A 6,657-nucleotide genomic window follows, 5' to 3' on the forward strand; every position below is an offset into this window, starting at 1 on the left:
ACTACAGACATCTACTGAATATATCCCCTGTGAGCACGTGCGTACTCGTACATTTACCAAAAGAACAGATCGGTATTTTATGTCAGGTTTCAATGGCATAAAAAACATGAGCTGGTGCACACCCAGAGAAAATTATTTTATTTAGAGGTGCTGACTAACGGCGAATAAACTATAAGCAATAAAAATAATGAGTGGCACACTATATACTGTATATAAACTCCCAGTAATGTATTGGGTAAATCACCAATGTTTCGGCATCTCTGTACCTTCTTCGGGTTTCAATGGGAGGCCTGCAAAGACCTTGGCCAACCTAATTATCAAACAATTTTGTAGTGTGCATTCTATGGAATTGAAAGTGTCAAATTCTAGCTGAAGTATCTACTGAATCAGTTGCAACCTTCCCACTAGGCAAAAACTAGTGGTTGTTTCCACAAAATTTGAACAAAAAAATGTATGTAATGACATTGAATCAACTTGAAAAACTTTCTGGACTTGCAAAGAGTCATTAAGATATGGGAATTTCAACTTTTTTTCACCCAACTTTTAACCTAAATCCAATGAAACGGTGACATATTTAGTTGACAACTCAATCAAATGTAAATAAAAAAATAAATGTTGAACTGATGTCTGTGCCCAGTGGGTTGTTTTATAGTTTGAACACAAAAATGTCCATGGTCTTTGGCTCTTTAGAGTATTTACAATGGCAATAATCTTCTAGACAAGATAGAATGTCCTGTTCTATCAAACCTTAAACACATATCATCTCGACTGTGATGGGCTAGCAATTCAACAGAGAAAGTGCTCCTAATACCGTGAGGGAGGTGCTGAATCGTTCTAGTCCTGCTATCGAGACCAATTTGTTCTGAGGTCATCTGGACCAAATTCCTTTCTCCGAGATATTGGAATGTTATAATTTCAGGGAGCCATTTGTTTATTGGCAAATAATCAAATTGATAATTGTTATGATTCTGATATTACTAGCAATAGCGACAAACTTTGAGCCAGGTCTCCCATTGAAGGATAGTCCCACTATGGTCTGATTATGGCCGAATCCTGACTTGATATGCACATGTGTACTGGATCTAGAACTTTCACAGACAACCATTGCCACTCTCAGGCAATATGCCCCTCTCTTTTCATTATGCATTATTATCATATTCTACAGTGACTCACCAGCAGCCAGCCAGACCCAGTGCCCCACAGGAGCATCGATGCCTATTTTACTGGTGGTCTGTGTGAAAGGCTGGGCACAGTCAGGGAGTGCTCCACTACTGAGATGCCTGTCTTTGATGGCGGGAGATGTGAGAGTTAGGGAGAGGGGAGGAGAGGGGAGAGTGGGGAGGAGAGAGAGTGGCTTCAGTCACTGAAGCTGAGGCCGTTGGGGGTCCGGGCATGTCAAACACTCCACAGGAGGGTGTCAGTGAACATGGAGAAGAAAGAGCATGAGAGGGGTCTGTGGGAAAACCATGGCATGTGATAGCCTGCTGCCCCCAGAGAGATCCAACACTGACAATTGGCAACAGATAAACAGCACATAAAAAGTGAGAACAGAGAGTGGATAAAAACTGGAGGGAAACAGAAACAAGTAGAGAGTCTGTTCTTGACTGTTTGTCCCTATTGTTGAAATAGCAGTTTAAATGATTCCATAGCAATGATTCCAGAGAGGTGGCACACAAGAAAATGTCAATAACCTTTTGGAAAGACAATATTTCACCGTCCTTGGCAAGAGTAAAAAATTTAAAAAAGAAGGTTTGTGGTTCTTAGAGTGCTGCTCTGTTTGTGAGATAAATGTGTAATTCTACGGAGGCTGATTGCTATTTCTTCTACTCTTTTCTCCCTTTCCTCTCTGCTCTGCTCTGTTTATCAGGATTTCCTTATCAATACCCACAATCCACAGGGGAAATAGGTGGAAAAGAACACTCCTGTAATTTAACAGTTATACCCAAGAGCTATTGCGATATGGGTGAAGTAATGAACATTTTTTTTCTCCTTCTCCACTCCTCCGTCTCTCTCACTCACTCTGTACTTCCATCTTTCTCTCTCATCCTCTCCTTCATTATTGCATTCTCGGTTTTTCGTTTGTCTGAGGGAGAGAAAAAAAACGTCTTATGAACTCATCCCTATTATAATGAATAGTCTCTTCGACAATTTGGAGGCAGATCATTTGCAGTTATGATTGGACTCTTCTCCGACCCAACCAAAGTCTGTTTGTGGTGTGTCTGGGATGTTTCGTGAGGTGGGATTGTAGACATGATTTTGTTAGTTGATATGCCTGATCTCAATGCCACAAGTTATATGTACTGTGCCATGGGTAATATGTCCATTTCTGAGTAAAATACGAGGGATTCACTATTCATCCATGAATGTGCTCATTGGTATGTATAGTGTTTTGTTGTCACTTAAAAATGATCAGTACATTTTTCCCCTCCTGTTTTTAATATTCACGGTGACAAACGATTGTCATACTCTATCCGTCCATCGTTGTGCACGGCAGTCTCTGCTTCTTTCGTTCCTCAAGCTCATCTAAATCTCAACACAATCACATGGGGGACTTTGCAATCTAATCCTTGAATATGTATATAATTTTGTGCGCTGTTCTACATTCAGTAAACACGTTACATGACAACAACCATGCTGTTCCTATATCCTTCCCTGGTTGCCACACCAGCAATGGAACGCTGTGCTGCCACACCAAGATTTTTCACATAACCTGTCACAGTCACAAATGAAAAATAATAAAAGCTGCAAATGATCATTAAAATGCTAATACTCAGAGGAATTTTATTCAATGTGTTTCTATCCTAAAGGGGGAGTTTTATTCATTGTGTTTCTATCCTAAAGGGGGAGTTTTATTCATTGTGTTTCTATCCTAAAGGAGGAGTTTTATTCACTGTGTTTCTATCCTAAAGGAGGAGTTTTATTCAATGTGTTTCTATCCTAAAGGGGGAGTTTTATTCAATGTGTTTCTATCCTAAAGGGGGAGTTTTATTCACTGTGTTTCTATCCTAAAGGAGGAGTTTTATTCACTGTGTTTCTATCCTAAAGGAGGAGTTTTATTCAATGTGTTTCTATCCTAAAAGAGGAGTTTTATTCACTGTGTTTCTATCCTAAAGGGGGAGTTTTATTCAATGTGTTTCTACCATAAAGGAGGAGTTTTATTCACTGTTTCTATCCTAAAGTAGGAGTTTTATTCACTGTGTTTCTATCCTAAAGGAGGAGTTTTATTCACTGTGTTTCTATCCTAAAGGGGTAGTTTTATTCAATGTGTTTCTACCATAAAGGAGGAGTTTTATTCACTGTTTCTATCCTAAAGGAGGAGTTTTATTCACTGTGTTTCTATCCTAAAGGGGGAGTTTTATTCACTGTGTTTCTATCCTAAAGGAGGGGTTTTATTCAATGTGTTTCTATCATCAAGGAGTTTTATTCACTGTGTTTCTATCCTAAAGGATGAGTTTTATTCAATGTGTTTCTATCCTAAAGGAGGAGTTTTATTCACTGTGTTTCTATCCTAAAGGAGGAGGTTTATTCACTGTGTTTCTATCCTAAAGGAGGGGTTTTATTCAATGTGTTTCTATCATCAAGGAGTTTTATTCAATGTGTTTCTATCCTAAAGGAGGAGTTTTATTCACTGTGTTTCTATCCTAAAGGAGGAGTTTTATTCAATGTGTTTCTATCATCAAGGAGTTTTATCCAATGTGTTTCTATCATCAAGGAGTTTTATTCAATGTGTTTCTATCATCAAGGAGTTTTATCCAATGTGTTTCTATCATCAATCCTAAAGGAGTTTTTTATTCAATGTGTTTCTATCATCAAGGAGTTTTATCCAATGTGTTTCTATCCTAAAGGAGGAGTTTTATTCACTGTGTTTCTATCCTAAAGGAGGAGTTTTATTCACTGTGTTTCTATTCTAAAGGAGGAGTTTTATTCAATGTGTTTCTATCCTAAAGGAGGAGTTTTATTCAATGTGTTTCTATCCTAAAGGAGGGGTTTTATTCAATGTGTTTCTATCATAAAGGAGGAGTTTTATTCAATGTGTTTCTATCATAAAGGAGGAGTTTTATTCAATGTGTTTCTATCATAAAGGAGGGGTTTTATTCAATGTGTTTCTATCCTAAAGGAGGAGTTTTATTCAATGTGTTTCTATCATAAAGGAGGAGTTTTATCCAATGTGTTTCTATCATCAAGGAGTTTTATTCAATGTGTTTCTATCATCAAGGAGTTTTATCCAATGTGTTTCTATCCTAAAGGAGGAGTTTTATTCACTGTGTTTCTATCCTAAAGGAGGAGTTTTATTCACTGTGTTTCTATCCTAAAGGAGGAGTTTTATTCAATGTGTTTCTATCCTAAAGGAGGAGTTTTATTCAATGTGTTTCTATCCTAAAGGAGGAGTTTCATTCACTGTGTTTCTATCCTAAAGGAGGAGTTTTATCCAATGTGTTTCTATCCTAAAGGAGGAGTTTTATTCACTGTGTTTCTATCCTAAAGGAGGAGGTTTATTCACTGTGTTTCTATCCTAAAGGCTGAGGAGTGGAACAAAGCGCTCTCTCTCCAGGCTCGTTAATATTGCATCATGGTTTCACTGCGGAGCAGGAGAGACATGGGTCACAGCCTGTTGAGGAGTGGAGAAACAGAGAGGCGAGATAGTCCCTACTGGAGAGGGGGGCTGCTACTGCAAATCTGGAGATATGAAGGTATGAAAGAGAAAGGGGCCCACAATAATGCAAAGTAACAAAATGGAGGAGATTTTGAATGAATAGCATAATTACATTCTGCATTCTTTTGTTACATACACATCTTAATGTAATTACTCTCCTCATTCACACTCAGACTAATAGTCATGACGGATTGGAGATGTGGGTGATAAGAGCAACACAGCCGTGGGAGATGCTGAACCTACAAGCCAGTATGGAAATGACTAGACATACTATTGTTAGATACAGCGGAGGGCAGTAGCTAATCGTAATGGGTTCCATCACTGCCACTCTTTGGCCATTCACCCAAACCCCCTGTGTTGTGTAGGAGGTGAGAGTTGATGTGTTTTGAGTCTGAACACTAGTCCTGTCCTGTCACCTCAGTGTGGTGTAATGTCTGCTGGGTTTCCCTGGGGGGGATAGTGTCGTAATCTGACCAGGGAGTCCCAGGAGACCACCCTTTGGCCTGGCAGTCTTTCTCTGTCTCTTGTCAGAGATGGTAGATTGTTCGGAACATGTAAATGCTTTGTGTTCTGGTACTTGGATGGTCAAACTTATCAAGTCAGTGTAGCCTTTCGGTCTATGCGTCATTTTCAACCAATTACTCTACAGAGAAGTTTTCGTCAAATTGGCTATAAACATTTTTCACATTTTCAGTAAAGCTCTTACAAAGGATGTCCGGTGATATTATCCTCAAATCCCTCTTATGCCTGATAATATCACATTAGTGTGAATAAAAGTGAGAGAGCGGGAATGAGGAGGCAGAGATAGAGCGAGGCGGAGATGGCCATTAGTTTGAAGCTGTTAAATTGAACCTCATATCAGAGTCACTGTGTAATTGACATTTGAGTTTGAGGACACAGGGATGAGCTGCCTTGTGCATTAGTCCAGTGATGAAGCATCAAATCAAACAGGGTAAAACAACAGAGGTCTTCAGACAAGTGGCAAGGCTACAGATAAGTGTGCACGTACACATGCATGCACATGCACAGTTTCATATTCAATAATTCACATTTATGTAATCTGACCTGGATTGTGTGATATTTGCCTTTCCGATTCCTCTTTCCATACAAATACACAATCTTCTTTAGACAAATTAACTTCCTGCTTCCCTCAATCAATATTCTGAGACTGCAGACACCTCTAATAGGTGCAAATCTCCCTGGTGACCTGCTGGAGATTCGACCCCTAGATCTTATCGGCCAGTTCTACACATTTTATACAGCGACTCATTATCCATCAGTGGTGAACACAGGCACGGGAGCGAGAGGGAGATCAGTCAGTGTCTCTGCTAAAGGAAGACAATTTACTCAGTGAGAAAGCTAGCCAGGTAAGGCCCCCACATTTCCACTTCAAAAGGAGCAGATCTAGGCCCTTGCTGACAAGATTACATGCTAATCTCCAAAAAAACCAGCGTGGAACTGTACCTGAGAAAGCCATGGGCTCTGTGGAGGGTTTAATACTGAGACCAGGTTGTGTTATATTGTACTGTATGTCAGAACAACTAACATACTTGGTCCCGTATAGCTCAGTTGGTAGAGCATAGCACTTGCAACACCTGGGTTGTGGGTTAAATTCCCACAGGGGAATAGTATGAAAATGTATGTGGTTGCTCTGGAAAAGAGCATCTGCGAAAGTACTGAAATGTCTGCATAGCTGTTCTGTTATCTCAGACCATTAATACAGTACAGTAACAAATACACTAGCAGACAGCTGTCTGACAGGATAATGACCTGTTTTTGTGGGGAAGTGTACTGTATTTTCTCATTCAATTGTAAACTTAAGACATCACAGAGAAGCAACCTTGCTGTTTATTTGAGCAATATGAGATGGAAGGGAGTTCCATGCAATAATGGCTTTACATAATACTGTATGCTTTCTTACATTGTTCTGGATTTGGGGACTATGAAAAGAACCCTGGTGGTATGTCTGGTGGGGTAACTGTGTGTGTCAGAGCTTTGCGTAA

This window comes from Oncorhynchus tshawytscha, linkage group LG30 (genome assembly GCF_018296145.1).
Source record: "Oncorhynchus tshawytscha isolate Ot180627B linkage group LG30, Otsh_v2.0, whole genome shotgun sequence".
NCBI classification, from domain to species: Eukaryota; Metazoa; Chordata; class Actinopteri; order Salmoniformes; family Salmonidae; genus Oncorhynchus; species Oncorhynchus tshawytscha.